The sequence below is a fragment of the Phyllobates terribilis genome, unplaced genomic scaffold (assembly GCF_046119375.1).
Source record: "Phyllobates terribilis strain yellow unplaced genomic scaffold, ASM4611937v1 Scaffold_12__6_contigs__length_324123572, whole genome shotgun sequence".
Classification (NCBI taxonomy): domain Eukaryota; kingdom Metazoa; phylum Chordata; class Amphibia; order Anura; family Dendrobatidae; genus Phyllobates; species Phyllobates terribilis.
Window position 1 is genome coordinate 220,637,616 of NW_027362772.1, and position 20,916 is coordinate 220,658,531.

At 44.6% G+C, this 20,916-nt stretch overlaps 1 long non-coding RNA gene across 2 annotated transcripts in view; it reads right to left on the reverse strand.

Moving 5' to 3' along the window:
• LOC141173221 (uncharacterized) overlaps window positions 1–20,609 on the reverse strand; it is a 62,281-nt gene extending 41,672 nt beyond the window's left edge. For both annotated transcript variants that reach the window (XR_012252616.1, XR_012252615.1), the window contains exons 1-2: window positions 20,458–20,609; window positions 6,458–6,501 (exon numbers count right to left, since the gene is read on the reverse strand). This is a non-coding gene — a long non-coding RNA (uncharacterized lncRNA). The remainder of the gene's footprint in view (window positions 1–6,457; window positions 6,502–20,457) is intronic.
• Window positions 20,610–20,916: the final 307 nt, after the last annotated feature.

Sequence of the window (20,916 nt, forward strand, 5' to 3'; positions counted from 1 at the left end):
CCTACAACCGGGGTGCCTTTTCTTTTGCCTTTTTGCTTACCACCAAGGCCGCCCATCATGGGCTTTTTATCCTACAACCGGGGTGCACTTTTTTGGCCTTTTGGCTTACCACCAGGGCCGCCCATCATGGGCTTTTTAGCCTACAACCGGGGTGCCTTTTTGTTACCACCGGGGCCGCCCATCATGGGCTTTTTAGCCTACAACCGGGGTGCATTTTTTTGGCCTTTGTTTACCACCGGGGCCGCCCATCATGGGCTTTCTAGCCTACAACAGGGGTGCCTTTTCTTTTGCCTTTTTGCTTACCACCGGGGCCGCCCATCATGGGCTTTTTAGCCTACAACCAGGGTGCATTTTTTGGCCTTTTTGCTTACCAAAGGGGCCGCCCATCATGGGCTTTTTAGCCTACAACCGGGGTGCATTTTTTTGGCCTTTTTGCTTACCACCGGGGCCGCCCATCATGGGCTTTTTAGCCTACAACCGGGGTGCATTTTTTTGCCTTTTGGCTTACCACCACGGCCGCCTATCATGGGCTTCTTAGCCTACAACCAGGGTGCCTTTTCTTTTGCCTTTTTGTTTACCACCGAGGCCGCCCATCATGGGCTTTTTAGCCTACAACCGGGTTGCATTTTTTTGGCCTTTTTGCTTACCACCGGGGCCGCCCATCATGGGCTTTTTAACGTACAACCGGGGTGCCTTTTTGTTACCACCGGGGCCGCCCATCATGGGCTTTTTAGCCTACAACCGGGGTGCATTTTTTTGGCCTTTTTGTTTACCATCGGGGCCGCCCATCATGGGCTTTTTAGCCTACAACCGGGGTGCCTTTTCTTCTGCCTTTTTGCTTACCACCAAGGCTGCCCATCATGGGCTTTTTATCCTACAACCAGGGTGCCTTTTCTTTAGCCTTTTTGCTTACCACCAGGGCCGCCCATCATGGGCTTTTTAGCCTACGACGGAGGTGCACTCTATGGCTTTTTTGCCAACCACTGAGGCACCCAACTTGGCCCTTTCAGCCTGCCACCGGGGTGCATTTTCTGACCTTTTAACTTACCACCGGAAAACCCATCCTGGGCTTTTTATCGTTGTGAAGTAATATATCTGTCGGATATCTATTATTGTTGCACATCTTAAAAGGAACCTATCACCAGAAATAACGGTAATAACCTGCAGATATGTGGTTAATCTGCAAGTTAATATCGTTATTATGCTGCCCAGAGCCTGCACGCAGCCAACAGCATAAACTTTATTTAATTTATAAAATGAACTTTATTCCCCCCGCAGCATTCTGGTTTCAGCCATAGGGGCAGTGTTGGCAAAGGTCAGTCACCGTTCTGTATATAGATATCATATTATTTGGTCCACAGTCTGATAAATTAGTCAGAAACCAAAATAGATTCAGCAAGTATTCAATCTTTATTAGTAAAATACATATACGTAAATAAGAAAGAAGATAAAAAGTACCTCCATACTGTGAGGGATCACTAGCCGCATATATGTGCCTAATTAGAGATATATATGTTGTACATATAATACTATATATCCATGAAAGTGCTATAGTGCAGACTGTGAGTAAAGAGTACCCTAATAATTAGATAGACGTACCACAAAGCAGTTATGTTGCAGGCACCAGGATACTGCGGTCTCCCTCATTCCCCTACGCACGTTTCATCATAATGACTTCCTCAGGGGGCGTGGAAATATAGGAGAGGTAGCAGCCTTTTTGTGTGTGGTGAGAGCCAATGGAAACGAGGGGGAGTGTAACGAGACTAGAAGCTTGTCAAATAGAGTGCCGGCTCTGTGAGGGGAAAGCGTCATAAAGCTGGAAGCCAATAGGGTCTGATAGTCACCGACCATGTATGGCGCGTGCTTAGAACCTCCATAATATACTATATTGCATCTATAAGTATAATAGAAGTTAACTTATGGCTCCAATATACATCAATGTTACACATTTTAGTCTTTTTAAATTCATTTACGCACGCATGTCACTAGTCCTCACGAGCTCGGGATCTTAATACCTACATACATGCACATCACTTCTTTCCCTATGTTTTTCATTTATCTTTTTTTAGTATACAGTCATATTCAGCGTACATATTTTTCTGCACACTGCAATATGGCTCTCTTACAAAAAGTTCACTACTATATCACTACACTTCCTTACTTCTTTCACAACATATACATTATTCTTTCATATTGCACTATGCTTTAGTGAGATTACACAATGTCTGGTATAATCACTCCCAGTACTGCTCTGTCCTTCTCTCTTCAGCTGCTGTCACCCACTAGTGCGCTTGCGCCTTCACGTTCAGCGCTTCAGACTTCTGAGTATCCGGCCACAGTGGGAGCGCATGCGCGGTAAACCTCGTAAATCACCATGGTGACTGAGGTGGTGTGCGCTCCACAGACCGGAACCCGGAAGTCACAACTAATAGGAAGCGCTGCGGGAGGTTCTAAGCACGCGCCATACATGGTCGGTGACTATCAGACCCTATTGGCTTCCAGCTTTATGACGCTTTCCCCTCACAGAGCCGGCACTCTATTTGACAAGCTTCTAGTCTCGTTACACTCCCCCTCGTTTCCATTGGCTCTCACCACACACAAAAAGGCTGCTACCTCTCCTATATTTCCACGCCCCCTGAGGAAGTCATTATGATGAAACGTGCGTAGGGGAATGAGGGAGACCGCAGTATCCTGGTGCCTGCAACATAACTGCTTTGTGGTACGTCTATCTAATTATTATATCATGTCTTGCATTTTGCACTGTTAGGGTACTCTTTACTCACAGTCTGCACTATAGCACTTTCATGGATATATAGTATTATATGTACAACATATATATCTCTAATTAGGCACATATATGCGGCTAGTGATCCCTCACAGTATGGAGGTACTTTTTATCTTCTTTCTTATTTACGTATATGTATTTTACTAATAAAGATTGAATACCTGCTGAATCTATTTTGGTTTCTGACTAATTTATCAGACTGTGGACCAAATAATATGATATCTAGGTTTAGGCTGGTTCAGCAATTACATATGTTATCATAGGACAATTTCTTTGCTCTTCTGATTATAACCGTTCTGTATATGCAGAATCTCCGGCCCTGACTGACAGTCGGTCCCAATGCAGAGCGAGTGTCAGTCAGTGCGGGGGCGCAGTTACAGCCGCCACTCTGTATTCTCAGAGCCATAAATGAACCGGCACCGCCCCCATGACTGAAACAGGTACTCTGCGGGGAAAATAAAGTTCATTATCTCCTCGCAGTGTTTGGCTAAGTGCGGGCACCGGGCAGGTTAGTAATTCTATTAACCTGCAGATTAACCAGCACCATTCTAATTTATACAATTGTAAGACACAGAGGGAGCAGAGATGAGAATAAGGATTTTTTTATTTTATTCTTATTTTTACACTTGTTGCACACAGCAGGAGCAGAATACTACACTCAACATTGTCCCCTACTGACGCTGAACACAGCGCTAGCAGGGGACAATGATGAGGGAAGCGTTCAGCACCCGGCATTTGAGAACAGCGCAAACTGTACGGCTGATTCGCAGTCGCCGGTACGTGTGATAGGCAGTGTGCCCACTATGCGTATTTTAAGCGTTTCCGCAACGGCAATTCTGCTGCAGCAACACAAAAAAAAATTTTTTAGAAGGTCTGCCATGTTCCCCAATGATAAATCCGCATGTGCTGTGCACATGCTGCGGAAATTTCCGCTGCGGATTATAATTGCGGAAAAATCCGCAGCACTACCAATTATTTTGAGTAAATGCGGCGTTTTCGCCGCCACTGACTTGCATTGGACCGCATGGAATCCGCATCACTGCATCTGCAGAATCCAAGCGTTTCAATGTGTGGATGGTACCCGGGTCTGGAGAAGAGGAGACTCTCCTCCAGACACGGGTACCATAGTACCTGTAAAAAAAATAATAAAATAAAAAATAAATATTATACTTACCTTCTGATGGCCCCTGGTCTCCATAGCGATGCGTCCTGGCTTGCCGGCAACTCGCGATGGTCTGAAAAGGACCTGCCGTGAAGAAATTTAGCCATGTGACGGGTCACGAGACCGGTGACGTCGGCAGGTTCTTTAGTCCACCGCGAGCTGCCGGCAAGCCGAGACGAATTAGATGAAGACTCCGGGGGCCATCGGAAGGTAAGTATAGATTTACATTTTTTTTACCATTCTTTACGGTCACACTATATAAATCCATGCCGTTTGCATGGATTTATATAGTGTGACCAAGTTGTCAAGCACTTCCCAAGTGATGCTAAAATGGCTTGGAAAGCGCTTGACAACCCACATGCGGAAATGCATGTGAAGAACGCTTCACTTCCACTGGTCCCTGGCAGAAAAAACGCATGTACAATCCGCATGCGTTTTTTCTGCCAGGGAGATGCAGAAACGCTCAGGAAAAAAATACGGAGCATTTCTGCATCATGGGCACATAACCATACTGATGCATCACACGGCGGCACACGGTTGCAACACGTATGCCACACGTATCATACACATGGACACACGTACATAGATATCTCCGGTACTGTTTTTTCCAGTACCGGAAATATCCGGACGTGTGGAAGAGGCCTAATAGCGTTGTTTCTAGTGGGAGATTCTCTTTAACACATAAAAATCTGTAATTTCTTGAATGCATTTTATTCCAGTATGTGTCACACGGACGGCACACATGTACACATAGATGGTAAAAATGGACCAGGCCACACTTTCACGCGTACATGTGAAGGAGGCCTAAGATGTATTGCGATGTTCTGCAGCAGCTGAGGTGTATTATAAGGTTATTATGAGGTATATTTATGTGTATACACACATACTTACACTCATGCACACACACACACATCACTATAGACTGAGCTGAGGTTCTGCAGTAGCCGAGATATATTATGAGGTTGTGCATCTGCCGAGGTGCATTATGAGGTTCTGCAGCGGCTGAGGTGTATTATAAGGTTCTGCAGTAACTGAGGTGTATTATGAGGTTCTGCAGCCGCCAAGGTGTATTATGAGGTTCTGCAGCGGAGGTGTGTATTATGAGGTTCTGCAGCCGCCAAGGTGTATTATGAGGTTCTGCAGCTACCAAAGTGTATTATGAGGATCTGCAGCTGAGGTGTGTATTATGAGGTTCTGCAGCCTCCAAGGTGTATTATGAGGTTCTGCAGCTGAGGTGTGCATTATGAGGTTCAGCATCAGCTGTGGCATATTATGAGGTTCTAAAGCACCTGCTGTGTATATTACGTGGTTCTGCAGCAGCTGTATATATGTAGATATACACATACAGCTCTGACAAAAATTAAGAGACCACTGCAAAATTTTTAGTTTCTCTGATTTTTCTCTTTCTAGGTATATTTTTGAGTAAAATGTACATTGTTGTTTTAGTTTATAAACTACTGAGAACATGTGTCCAAAATTCAAAGCTAAAAATTTTGTATTTATTTACAGCAAATGATAAAGCGTCAAAAATACTAAAAAAGAAACAGTGCTTTCAGACCTCAAATTACTCATGTCTTAACTCAGGGACAGTTCATAAATCAATATTTGGTGGACTAACCATGATTTTTAATCACAGTTTTCATGCGTCTTGGCATGCTTTCCAATAGAAAACTGTTCAGTGGTCTCTTAATTTTTGCCAGAGCTGTATACTTGCATTCTTGCACACACACAATCACTATAGACTTTTCACTTCACAGTACTCATATGCCAGAGGTGATGTGGAGAAGTGGTGTGGAGTGCAGTGATTGTCATGCCTTCCTTAGATGAGGACACTGCTCTGTTATTTCCAATTCTGGAGTGATGATGCTGGGGACAATACTGGCAGGCCTGAGTGTGCAGTGGGCCAGCAGGGGGCAGGGCTGGACACTGAGGCCAGTTCTGGCTATGAGGTTAGCTAATACAGCACAGGGAGCTGTCAAGTTTGGTAGAGCCACAGCTAAACAAAGTAGCTGAGAGAATGAATTGAAATTCAGGAGGAACGAAAGGCAGAAACAAAAAACAAAATTTATAGGGGTATTGTATATTACAATACAGCACAGATTACCTTAAAAAACAAATTTGGATTTTGTGGTCGGACAACTTCATTAATTCTCACTCCAGAAAGGGGGATGATGTAAAAAGTAGAAAATTGGCTCTAAACAGTCATCTAAAGATGCAAAAAAATTCATCATCCAACTTTGTGCAACACTTCAATAATCTGGTGTAAATTACAGCAAAGTGGTTACAAACAAAACAAACATCCCCTTAATGATAAATTCTCCAACTTAAAAACCCATTAAACACATGTGACTGAGGTTATTTTTATGCAGATCCATGGATTTCCACACAATCCAAATCAGATAAATGGGAAAGGTGTCAATATTTTTGCAATAAAACTGTCGCATGTGAACTGACCCTAATGACTCAGTACATGAGGCAAATGCTGAGATATTAGGAAAGCTCATCCGTACCTTGCTGCCTGTAGCTTCCAGATGAAGAGTAGTTCCTGGGTTCCCTGCAACAGCAAAGCACAACATTAAAGGGAATGTTGTTTTAACCTATGCTTTATTAAATTGTATTTATGCTGTTTTTTTTTTTAAATATATGGGAATCTAGAATGAAAATTACTTTGTAAGGGCTGCAAAGTTATGAGATATGCTCTTCTGTGACACCGCTGAATATTATTATTTTTGGGGTAGTGGGGGTGGTTGCAATTAATGTGTAACCCAGCTCTGTCTACTTCTATGGGAGCAGTGGTGTAATGCATAACCCATATTACACCACTCGTCGCATAGAAGTGGATGGAGCGGTGTCGCTGATTACACCACTTCTCCCATAGAAGTGGACTGTTCGGGGAGACACAATATATACATTAGAATAGATACTGTGTATTTAATCCTATCCTGTGTGATACACTCCGCTGAGCTCAATGTCTAATCCCATCAGGTGATACACTACACTTGGCCCTGTATCTAATTCCAGCGTTACTCTAAGCGTATCTAATCGCAGCACGATACACTCCATGTATCTAACAACTTTAACTTATGATACAGAAAGAAGCAACTAACAGAATCAATGCTGCCAGCTGTCCTCTGTGACACTGTACTTGTCAGTAACACTTTGCAGTCACTAACAAAATGGCTCCACACTGTGATCCTTAACTTCATCCTTTCTTATCCTTTTCCAAACACTCAGAATAGGAGGGGTGACGTCCCACACATGTGTGCAGATCCAGCCCACATTCACTGCAGTTGTAACGTGAACTGGCACTACTAGGTTTTTATGGCAAATTTCAGCAGCTGCTCTCCCTAGTGTTTAAGGCTATGTTCCCACGATGCAGAAATGAAGCAGAAAATTTCTGCAGCATTTCTGCATCTCCCTGGCAGAAAAAACGCATGCAGATTGTGCATGCGTTTTTCCTGCAGAATACATGCGGATCCACATGCAGATTCACATGCGTTTCCGCATGCAGATTGACAAACGCTTTCCAAGCGATAGCATCACTTGGAAAGTGCTTGACAACTAGGTCACACTGTATAAATCCATGCAAACAGCATGGATTTATACAGTGTGAACCGTAAAAATAAAATAAAATAAAGCTATACTCACCCCCGATGCCCCGGCGTGGCTGCAGCGCTGCTTCCTGGCTGCCGGCATATCGCAAGACAGAGCGGTGAAGGGCCTGCGGTCACATGACTGTGACGTCACCGAAGGTCCTTCAGCGATGCCGGCATGCAGAGAAGCCTTCGGAAAGGTGAGTATAAACTTTATTATTTTATTCTTTTTTTTACAGGTACAATGGTACCCAGGTCTGGATGAGAGTCTTCTCTCCTCCAGAACTGGGTACCATCCGCACATAGAGACGCATAGCATTCGCTTGTAGAAATGTACAGATGCGCATTCTATGCGTCTCAATGCAAGTCAATGGCGGCCATTCCGCAGCGCTTCCGCAAAATTAAATGACATGCTGCGTATTTTTGTACAGCAGCATGTGCATAGAACATGCGGAATCCCCTTGGGGACCATGGGGTACGGATTACCTAGCGTTTCACAAGCGTTTACGCTGCGGAAATTCCGCAGCATAAACGCTTGAAAAACGCTACGTGGGCACCCAGCCTAAAAGAGAAAATATAAAAACTTTTAAAATTATGTTTAATATTTTACTTATTTAAAAACAAATGATAATATTTGGAAGAAAAAAAAATTTCAGGCTGTATGCCCACTATGCGTTTTTTAAGCGTTTCCGCAGCGGCAGTTCCGCATGTGCTGTGCACATCCTGCGGAAATTTCCGCTGCGGATTATCATTGCAGAAAAATAAGCAGCACTACCAATTATTTTGCGTAATCGCAGCGTTTTCGCCGCCTTTGATTTGCATTGAATCGCATAATATCCACATGACTACATGTGCACATGCGGATATTAAGCGATTCACTGTGCGGATGGTACCCGGGTTTGGAGAAGAGGAGACTCTCCTCCAGACCCGGGTACCATAGTACCCATAAAAAAAAAGAATTAAAATAAAAAAAAATACATTATACTTACCTTATGATGGCCCCCAGTCTCCTCAGCGATGCGTCCTGGCTTTCCGGCAGCTCGCGATGGTCTAAAAGGACCTGCCATGACGTCATTTAGATATGTGACGGGTCACGCGACGGCTGACGTCGGTGGTCGCGTGACCTGTCACATGACTAAATGATGTCACGGCAGGTGCTTTTACACAACAGCGAGACACCGGGAAGACCGGACGCATCGGATGAGGAGACTTTACATCAGCACAATTTTGGAACCAAAATTTATTTTTGTTATGGAGCTTTTAGGGTTAAAAATTGTCCACCATTTTTTTTAGGGACCACATCATATGTGAAGTGACTTTGATGGGCCTTTACGACAGAAAATACCCAAAAGTGAAACCATTCTAAAAACTGCACCCCTCAAGGTGATCAAAACCACATTCAATAAGTTTATTAACCCTTTAGGTGCTTCACAGGAATTTTTGGCACGTGGAAGAAAAAAAATGAACATTTATTTTTTTTTCACAAAAATGTTACTTTAGACCCCAATTTTTTTTTATTTCCGCAAGGGTATCATTAAAAAATGGACCCAAAATTTGTTGTGCAATTCCTCTTGAGCATGCTGATACCCCGTATGTGGGGGGAAACCACTGTTTGGGCGCACGGCAGGGTTCGGAAAGAGAAGGAATTTATCTAGATGTGTGGTGAGCACCCTTTCACATAAGTTTATAACATTGAGCCGTAAAAATAAAATTTTCACATTTTTCCAACAAAAATGTTTTTCAGCCTCCAATTTTGCATTTTCATAAGGGTAACAGGAGAAATTGCACCATGCAATTTCTTGTGCAATTTCTCCTTAAGTAAGCCGATACCCCATATGTGGGGAAAATACAGTGTTTGGGCGCACGGCAGGGTTCGAAAGGGAAGGAGTGCCATTTGACTTTTTTACTTCGTCCCACTATGGGACTTTCACTTTTTTTATTCTGATCGCCTGCATGGCACAGGAATGCAGCACCATCCCTGTGCCATGCAGGCAGTCAGCGCTGGACAGGGAGAAGATAGTTTGGAGATGCACTGCGCATGTCCAAACAATCTTACTGCTGTCTGGTGACCCGGATGTTGTCATGACGACATCGGGTCGTCATGGCAACACCCGGGAAGCCGCGGCAGACAGCGCTGGAGGCCAGAAGAGGAGGTGAGTATACCGATCACCTCCCCTTGCCACCGCAATGCTGCGATCGACTTCGATCGCAGCATTGCGGGGGTTAATGTGCTGGGAGCGGTGCGGGACTGCTCCCTGCACATTGTCACAGCTGACACCCGGTACAATCAGCTGACACCCGGTGGCGATCGTGCCCGCACATCCTGTGTGCGCGCGCGATCGCTATGACGTACTAATACGGGTCAGGCTCTTAAAGCCCAGGGCACAGACGCGTATTAGTACGTCATGGGCTTTAAAGGGGCTAAGCAGGGACACACTGACGTATTTCTCCTGCGAGTATCGCATGGTAAACCTCCTACTGGCCAGCACCTATCCTGACCCGAGCTTGACAGCTGTATAGAAATCCATCACGCTGTCATACTCAGGTCAGGAGAGGTGCCGGCCAGTCCATTCAGTGCGATGCGAACATAGCACGTGTTAAACGGCTGTGTGTCCATGCTCTTATTCAGCCTGTTGAAGGGAACACGTGAAAAAATGCTATTAACCTGAAGAAATCTCATTCTGTACCTGCGTAGCGCCCGCACTCAAAGTCCGGGAGGAAATTAACTTTTTTTCCCCGGAAGCATTTGGGTTTCAGTCACAGGGGTGGAGCTGGCGCAGTTTCAGTCACCGCTCAGTGTATAGAGAGCAGCGGCTGTAACAACACCCTCGGAAGTGACTGACAACAGGATCCACATTAGGGTCAGCTGTCAGTCAGTGCGGGGGGCTCGGTCATAGCTGCCGATCTCTATACATAAAGCACTGATTGAAACCGTGCCTGAGCCACCCCTATGATCGAACAACAAACGCTGGTGGGGGAGAGTGGAATAAAGCTCATTTCATCCTGGAAATGAGGCTCAAAGTGTGGGCGCCGAGCAGGTTCAGAATGCTATTAACCTGCAGATTAACCCTGGATCTGCAGTTAAATAGCTTATTTTTGCATGTGACAGGTTCCTTTTAATAGTTACAATGCTATAAAGCTGCCGCACTGAAGGTGCAATTACTGGAATGAAATTAATTGTATTTCTCCCATAAGCCGCCGACTTTGAGTCATAAAGGCGTGTTCGGAATGGAAGCGTGTCACCGCTTAATTAACAGTGATCTGAGATTCCAAGCACGCCCTGTTACTTTGATGGAAAGCTCACAATGTAGCGCATCTGTGCAGTCTTAAAAAGGATGCGCAGCACTCCTGTTGATGGGTGGACAAATAAGATTCCACTCCACAAACAGTATAAAAAGTAAAATAAAAAAAGTGACTGCATTTTATTTCATACAAGTGATCCAAGTCACTGCTGGCACCAACCCTCGTGACTGAAACCGGAACGCTGCGGGGAGAATAGTTAATTTTCTCACCATAGCGTTCGGCTAAGTGCGCGCACCGGGCAGATTAGTAAAGCTATTAACCTACAGATTGACCCTACATCGGAACGTTAAGGCCACGTTCAGTTTTTGGTCAGTATTTTACATCCATATTGTAAGCCAAAACCAAGGGGTTGGGTGAGAAATGCAGAAGTGGAGCACATGTTTCTATTTTACTTTTCCTCTGATTGTTTCACTCCTCATTGGCTTACAAATATTAATGTAAAGTACTGACCAAATCCTAAATGTGTGAATGTAGCCTAATATTGGTGACAGGTCACACCCCCCCCCCATCCAACCCAGCAGCATTCACCTATGTATGAGTAAATTCCCTGCCTAACCAGCCCTGTATAACATTATTCAGTTAAATAAATGCTTTGGGCTATGTGCACACAGTGTGTTTTTTGTGCGTTTTTTTTTTTTTTTTTTTTTAGAGCTGAAATGGGCCAAAAACGCATTGCATACCTTATCCTATGACATTTTGCAAGTTCCGTGCACATGATCAGAAATTTTCCTGACCAGATTTCATGTGCGGAAAAAAACGCTGCATGCCCATTCTTTGTGTGTTTCCGCATGCTTTTTTGCCTAGCTCAGAGCTCAGCTGCGGCTACGCTGGGGTGAGTCATCATTAAGCACAGACCGAAGGCGAGCTCACCAGCAGGTATAGGGAGTTCCCGCGCTGTCAGCCATCGTTCTCCTCACCCCAGCGTAGCAGCAACTGAGCTCAGCTCGCTCAAGCGCCGCTTTAGCTGTCAGGACAGCGGGTGCCTTATAGGAGTGATGGCTTCCTGTGGTGTGGATCAGAAGCGGCGGCGCCATTTTAAACTCCAGTGGCAAGAATCAGCAGCCGCATCAGTCAGTGAGCGCCTGAATACAGGTAACGCTCTTACTTCATACCACTAGTCAATTAGGGGGACGTCAGTTACCTACAGTACAGACCAAAAGTTTGGACACACCTTCTCATTTAAAGATTTTTCTGTATTTTCATGACTATGAAAATTGTACATTCACAATGAAGGCATCAAAACTATGAATTAACACATGTGGAATTATATACTTAAAAAAGTGTGAAACAACTGAAAATATGTCTTATATTCTAGGTTCTTCAAAGTAGCCACCTTTTGCTTTGATGACTGCTTTGCACACTCTTGGCATTCTCTTGATGAGCTTCAAGAGGTAGTCACTGGAAATGGTTTTCACTTCACAGGTGTGCCCTGTCAGGTTTAATAAGTGGGATTTCTTGCCTTATAAATGGGGTTGGGACCATCAGTTGTGTTGTGCAGAAGTCTGGTGGATACACAGCTGATAGTCCTACTGAATAGACTGTTAGCTGCTTTTTTCTTGCCATATTACAATTTCTAAGTAAAGAAAAACGAGTGGCCATCATTACTTTAAGAAATGAAGGTCAGTCAGTCCGAAAAATTGGGCAAACTTTGAAAGTGTCCCCAAGTGCAGTTGCAAATACCATCAAGCGCTACAAAGAAACTGGCTCACATGAGGACCGCCCCAGGAAAGGAAGACCAAGAGTCACCTCTGCTTCTGAGGATAAGTTTATCCGAGTCACCAGCCTCAGAAATCGCAAGTTAACAGCAGCTCAGATTAGAGACCAGGTCAATGCCACACAGAGTTCTAGCAGCAGACACATCTCTACAACAACTGTAAAGAGGAGCCTTTGTGCAGCAGGCCTTCGTGGTAAAATAGCTGCTAGGAAACCACTGCTAAGGACAGGCAACAAGCAGAAGAGACATGTTTGGCCTAAAGAACACAAGGAATGGACATTAGACCAGTGGAAATCTGTGCTTTGGTCTGTTGAGTCCAAATTTGAGATCTTTGGGTCCAACCACCGTGTCTTTGTGCGACGCAGAAAAGGTGAACGGATGGACTCAACACGCATGGTTCCCACCGTGAAGCATGGAGGAGGAGGTATGATGGTGTGGGGGTGCTTTGCTGGTGACCCTATTGGGGATTTATTCAAAATTGAAGGCATACTGAACCAGCATGGCTACCACAGCATCTTGCAGCGGCATGCTATTCCATTCGGTTTGCGTTTAGTTGGACCATCATTTATTTTTCAACAGGACAATGACCCCAAACACACCTCCAGGCTGTGTAAGGGCTATTTGACCAAGAAGGAGAGTGATGGGGTGCTACGCCTCCACAGTCACCAGACCTGAACCCAATCGAGATTGTTTGGGGGTGAGCTGGACCGCAGAGTGAAGGCAAAAGGGCCAACAAGTGCTAAGCATCTCTGGGAACTCCTTCAAGATTGTTAGAAGACCATTTCCGGTGACTACCCCTTGAAGCTCATCAAGAGAATGCCAAGAGTGTGAAAAGCAGTCATCAAAGCAAAAGGTGGCTACTTTCAAGAACCTAGAATATAAGACATATTTTTAGTTGTTTCACACTTTTTTGTTAAGTATATAATTCCACATGTGTTAATTCATAGTTTTGATGATTTCAGTGTGAATGTACAATTTTCATAGTCATGAAAATACAGAAAAATCTTTAAATGAGGTGTGTCCAAACTTTTGGTCTGTACTGTATATACACAGTACTTCGGGAGTACAGTTTGCCCTTCCCCTTAAGAGCAAAGACGCCATCTCTGTTCCCCACATGGAATTAGCCAGGGACACCTCCAGCATATGGAAGTAAACTTCCCTCCTTTTAATCAAGTAGTCAGCTAGCTAACTGCAGAAACCCTTTTATTGAAGAAGATGGCTAAAAGAAAAAAAATGAGGAGTATCGTACTTTTCAGCAGGAATGGACAGAAGAATTCACCTTTGTGGAGAGAGCAGGTACTTATTGTACTTTTAAAGTGTTGGTCTTGCATAAAATGCACACATTTAGGCACTGTGCCCACTATGCGCTTTTTAAGCGTTTCCGCAGCGGCAATTCTGCTGCAGAAACGCTTAAAAAACTCTTGGTAGAAGGTCTGCCATGTTCCCCAATGATAATCCGCATGTGCTATGCACATGCTGCGGAAATGTCCGCTGCATATTATCATTGCGGAAAAATCCGCAGCACTACCAATTATTTTGCGGAATCGCGGTGTTTTCGCTGCCATTGACTTGCATTGGACCGCATGACATCCGCATCACTACATATGCACATGCGGATATCATGCGGTTCAATGTGTGGATGGTACCCGGGTTTGGAGAAGAGGAGACTCCTCCAGACTCGGGTACCATAGTACCTGTAAAAAAAAAGAATAAAATAAAAAATATACATTATACTTACCTTCTGATGGCCCCCGGCGTTCTTATCCGATCCGTCCTAGCTTGCCGGCAGCTCGCGATGGGCTTAAAGGACCTGCCATGACAGGTCACATAACCGTCGTCAGTGGTCGGGTGACCCATCACATGACTAAATTACGTCATGGCAGGTCTTTTAGACCATCGCGAGTTGCCGGCAAGCCAGGATGGATCGGATAAGGACACCGGGGGCCATCAGAAGGTAGGTATAATATTTATTTTTTACCATTCTTTTACGGTCACACTATATAAATCCATGCCGGTTGCATGGATTTATATAGTGGGACCAAGTTGTCGAGCATTTTCCAAGTGATGCTAAAATCGCTTGGATAGCACTTGACAACCCGCATGAGGAAATGCATGTGAAGAACGCTTCACTTCCGCTGGTCCCTGGCAGGAAAAACGCATGTAAAATCCGCATGCGTTTTTTCTGCCAGGGAGATGCAGAAACGCTCCGGAAAAATCTGGAGCATTTTTGCATAGTGGGCACATAGCCTTACTTGTATTTAGTTTTAAAAATATTGTATGGCTCTCACAGAACTACATTTTAAAATATGTAGCGTTCATGGCTCTCTCAGCCAAAAAGGTTCCTGACCCCTGCTCTACGCGTTTCTCCTGCAAATCGGCTCATCAGGAGTCACAAACCATATAAATTCCTAAGATGCAAGATGTAGAATCAAAAGACGATTTAGCTTTTCGTGATTGTAATGGCATTCTTGATAAAGTGCCTTGTGCATGCTCCTTCGCAGTGTACCAGTGGTGTTATTAATAAAGTGCCTCATGCATCCTCTGGATCAAATGTTCAAATAATGGTGCAGATATCACCAAATGGCAGTAAAAAGCACTAGACCCCACCCGGCTTTTTTGTGGTCCGTTTATGGGTATTTACTACATGCACAACAACTATGTGCTGTATGTTGTAGGACTATTGTCTAATATAGAATATACAACAGGTAATAGTGTTCTCAGGATATCACACAGACTTTCCAGGATATTTTTCACCACATCTGCATGCTGCAGGTACAGTGGTGAGTTGGTTGCGGTGTCCAGAATCAGCTGTTTGGCTACTTTTTTTCTGCCCCACTCACCTCTGTACGGAATCCCATCAGCTTCCATCTGCTCAGGGCCTAATGGTACCCTTTGGCGAGAGCCATCGAGGAGCGGGGGCGCCATTTGCGTTCAAGAGGGTACCAACCTCCGCTGACAGGTAGGGATAGACCAGTGTAAGGTATCCAACCCACCCCTCCCCCCCATCCACATGTATTATCCAGTTTTGGTTATATACTGGCTTTTGTTTTTTGAGGGATTTTTTTGTCTTTGATATTTTTAATTGATACTAATAAATTATACGTTTTATGTGTATTATCTGTGAGTCTCAAGAACAGGTGAGCCCCAAATTTTGACTGGCACTGTAGGTTACACTCCCAAATATGGCTTTGTGCCACTGCAACATCGCAGCAAAATGCAGTGACATTGAGTACCGCGACAAGCAGAAGTCTAAGGGTATGTGCAGAAGTATCTCCCAGCCTGCAGCTCCGATGCTACGGAGCTGATATGCAAATGAGCTCTGCTTTTTTTTTTTTACCTACGGACTTTCCTCATAGAGATTAGGTCTATGGGGAAAGTCCGCACCGCATGCGGACCCGCATGAGAAATTGACATGCTGCGGTCTGGAAAGACGCGCTGCATGTCAGTTTCCACGGGTGCACAGAGACGCATAGTGGACATGGGATTTGTACAAATCCCATCCACTATGCTGTAACAGCTAGCCGCTGCGGGTTTGACGTTGCATAAGTCCGCAGCGTCAAACCCGCAGCGGATCTGGATCATCTGCACACACCCTCAGTTAGCCTTTGTGTGACTTGCTCCTTGTGGTATCCTAGGCGTTGCAATGCAATCCCATTCACCTGTATTACGCTGTGACGTACCGTAGTAATGGCACATAGTGATCTCTGGCCGTCTGACCTGGGTCTCGGCCAAAGTCACAGTGTAACTAGACCCAGTCTTAGGCCAAGTGCCAACGATGCAGAAATGCTGCATATTTTTTCCATTTCTCCCTGGCAGGAAAAACGCATGCGGATATTACATGCGTTTTTCCTGCCAGGTAGAAGCGTTTGTCAAGCGTTTTTGCATGCATTTCTGCATGCGGGTTATCAGGCGCTTTTCCAAGCGATTTTAGCATCACTTGGAAAAGTGCTTGACAACTTGGTCACACTATATAAATCCATGCAACCGGCATGGATTTATATAGTGTGACCAAGTAATAGTTAAAAAAAAAGAATAAGAATGGTAAAAAATAAAAAATAAACATTACACTTACCTTCAAATGGCCCGCGGTCTCCTTCTCCGATGCGTCCGATCTCCCCGGTGTCTCGCGGTTGTGTAAAAGGACCTGCCATGACGCCATTGAGTCATGTGACAGGTCACGCGACCGCTATCAGCGGTCGCGTGACCTGTGACATGACTCAATGGCGTCATGTCAGGTCCTCACACCACCGCGAGCCGCCCAACACACCAGAAGCATCGCTGAGGAGACCAGGGGCCATCGGAAGGTAAGTATAATCTTTATTTTTTATTTTAAATTCTTTTTTTTTTTCAGGTACTATGGTACCCGGGTCTGGATGAGAGTCTTCTCTACTCCAAACCCGGGTACCATCCGCACATTGAATCGCTTCATATCCGCGTGTGCACATGTAGTGATGAGGATATCAAGCGTTTCAATGCAAGTCAATGGCGGCAATTAAGCTGCGTGTCCGCAAAATTAGTGGACATGCTGCGTATTTTTCCGCAATGATAAAACGCAGCGGAAATTTCTGCAGCATGTGCACAGCACATGCGGATTATCATTGGGGACCATGGGGCACGTATTAGGCTAAGTGCCCATGATGCGTTTTTAATGTGTTTCTGCGTTTTTGCAGCTGCAGAAAAGCATTAAAAAAGCATGGTAGAAGGGCAGCAATGTTCCCCAATGATAATCCGCATGTGCTGTGCACATGCTGGGGAAATTTCTGCTGCGGATTATCATTGCGGAAAAAAACGCAGCACTACCAATTATTTTGCGGAAATGCTGCGTTTTCGCCGCCATTGACTTGCATTAGAATGCGCCAATTCCGCAAGACTGCATCTGTACTTGCATAATTGGCGCGTTCTAATGTGCGGATGGTACCCGGGTGTAGAGGAGACTCTCACCAACACCATGGTACCATTAAAAAAAGCTGTAAAAAAAGAATGAAATAAATCTATATTTACCTTCTGGCGGCCCGCGCTGCACTCCTACTTGCTTCCCGGCACTTTGCAGTGGATTGAAAGACCTGCGCTGACGTCAGAGTCATGTGACGGGTCACGCGACGCTGACATCGGCAGGTCTTTCAATCTACCGCTGTCGGCACCGAGCGAAGCAAGCCAGCGCGGGCCAATAGAGGGTAAGTATATATTTATTTTTTTATTTTTAACCCCTTTGCAACCCATGACGTCTTAGTACGTCATAGGACTCCTCCCCCGGTTCAGTGAGGGCTGCGGCACTGAGCCCGCACTGAACCAAGCACATGTCAGCTGATTCTTACAGCTGACAAGTGCCAGCAACAGCCGCGGGTGGAATCGCAATCCACCTGCGGCAGTTAACATGTTAAATGCCGCTGTCAATCTCCGCCCTAAGCCCCGCCCATTGGCGACCCCGTCACGTGATCGGGGGTCACCGATGGGTGGGCATGACAACCCAGGGTCTGCAGCAGACGCCTGTGGTTGTCATGAGCTGGTCCCTATGAGCGCCACCTAATGGTCGGCGCTCATAGCACAGGACCAATTCTGCTATATGAAGGGGATCTGCTGATCCCCTGTATGTAGCAGAGGCGATCGGATAGTTGCTGCTTCTAGTCTCCTATGGAGACTGTAGATGCATGCAAAAAGTGGGGAAAAAAAAAAAAAAACATTTTTAAAAATATTTAAAAAAAAATAAAAAATATAAAATTTTAAATCACCCCCCTTTCGCCCCATTCAAAATAAAATATTAAAAAAAAAAACCTACATAGACATATTTGGTATCGCCGCGTTCAGAATCACCCGACCTATCAATATAAAAAAAGAATTAATCCAAACAGTAAATGGCGTAACGAGAAAAAAATTCTAAACGCCAGAATTACTTTTTTTGGTCGCCCCAAAATTGCAATAAAATGCAGTAACGGGCGATGAAAACATCGGATCTACCCCAAAATGTTATCAATAAAAACGTCAGCCCAGCGCGCAAAAAATAAGCTCTCACCCAGCCCCAGATCCCGAAAAATGGAGACGCTACAGGTCTTAGAAAATGGCGCTTTTTTTTTTTTTTTTTTACCAAATTTTGGAATTTTTTTTCACCACTTAAATATAAAATAACCTATACATGTTTGGTGTCTACGAACTCGTAATGACCTGGAGAATAAGAATGGCAGGTCAGTTTCAGCATTCAGTGAACATGGTAAAAAAATAAAAATAAAAAACAACTGTGGTATTGCACTTTTTTTGCAATTTCACCGCACTTGGATTTTTTTTTCCCGTTTTCCCGTACACGATATGGTAAAACTAGTAATTGCGTTGAAAAGAACTCATCCCGCAAAAAATAAGCCCTCACACGGCCATATTGACCCCCCAAAAAAACGCTATGGCTATGGGAACAAAAAACGAAAACGCAAAAACGGAAAATGCTCTGGTCCTTAAGGGGTACCACTCTCTCGGGTCACACTATATAAATCCATGCAGTTTGCATGGATTTATATAGTGTGACCTAGTTGTCACAAGCACTTTCCAAGTGATGCTAATCGCTTGGAAAGCGCTTGTCAATCCGCATGCGGAAATGTCAGTGAATAACGCTCCATTTCCGCATGTCCCTGGCAGGAAAAACGCATGTACAATCCGCATGTACAATCCGCATGCGTTTTTTCTGCCAGGGAGATGCAGAAACGCTCAGGAAAAAATCCTGAGCATTTCTGCATCGTGGGCACATAGCCTTACCAAGCGTTTTCGCTGCAGAAATTCCGCAGCAAAAACGCTTGAAAAACGCATAGTGGGCACGCAGCCTTACAATGTCAGGCAATCTAACAGAACATGCCTCTGTCAAACGCCTTACATACCAATGCAAAAAAAATAAAATTACAAAATTGTTATTGCAGTAATCGTTCAGATCTGGAGAATCATGTTCCAGGTATTTTTTATCACACTAAATGCTCTAAAAACAAAATTTTAAGAACAATGGCAGAATTGTATTTTTTTCAAATTACTTTAAAATTTTAAAAAATATGACTCTTGGAAGAGAAGGAAAAAGCAAAAGCGCAAACAAATAATCACCAGGTCTGGAAAGGGAGTTACATGCTAGATCTAAACACTAATGATCAAAATCCTGTCAGGTAAAAGTGAGGGAAATGCCACCATTTCCAGCCGCACAGCGACCTCTGAGACACAAGGAGGCAGAGAAGGAACCTTGCCAATCTGCACTTGGGCCAAATTGACTGACTTCTGACATGTTTTATTCACACAGGATACATTAGATTTTACTAATGGGGCGACTCTCATTCTATTACACATAACACAGCATGACGTGGGCTGAACAAATACATGTCCTAACTCTTATTCTTTACAGTAACTGCTCTACTAAGCTTACTACATTTAGCATGCACTGTGTCAAGAGCATTGCACATTCATGTCCACCTTATATGTATAAGTGCAATATATAAAGCCAGCCATTAATCATAAAAGTACTGAACATTAGTAGCACGTAGCTATTTCCATAATATATCGGATTTGCAGCTCATTTCTTTATATAATAAATGATGAGGCGCAGTGGCGCCATTTAGCTTTCGCTCTTCCCGCCATTTTATGTGAGTGGGCGGAGCCTCGTGGTTTCCCGCCGAAAGTCCCCACCGTGTATGTAGTCCCGGCAGCAGCAGTGGGACTCCGCAGTTCTCATCCCGGACATGACGGCTGTCTCCTGCGCAGGCCTAATCACTGACATAACAGACTTCTGCTGAGCAGGTCTCACTCCTGCCATAATAAAACCTTTCTAATACACCCACAGCAATAATAGGAGAGCAGAACCAATTACAGGAACAGTCTCTACCCCGCGCTGCAGTGTAACCAGCTACTAGTCAGCCATATCCCGCACATTCCCGCTCCTCACCAGCTCATGAAGGCTCCTGTCAGCAGGCGTCCAGACATGGCGAGCAGTTGTGAGGGGAAACCTTTTGTCTGTCCACCAGGTTTCTCGCTCGTCGGTGCAGTAGTACTGACGACCCCCTCCCAGCTCCAGGCTGTATTACAGGGGGGCGGATACTGTACAGTGACACGTGTGAGGGGGGCTGTCCTCTCAGCTCTAAGTGCTGCCATAATGGCTTCCTACAGCAGTATGCTGATATAATATTGGCAGACAGTGCGGAGGTATAGACACAGCCCCCTAAGAACTGACTCACTGGTTGTTCTAATTCATCCATTAAAATGTTATTCACTAATTCTTTTATGGATAAATTGCAAAGTGTTTGTAAAACAACAACTTTGCAACTAGCTTCTTATTAAGGGGATTTTCTGAGCAGAACAATAAAGAAAGCATTGAGAAAAGCCCCAGAGAATGTAGTGGGGACAT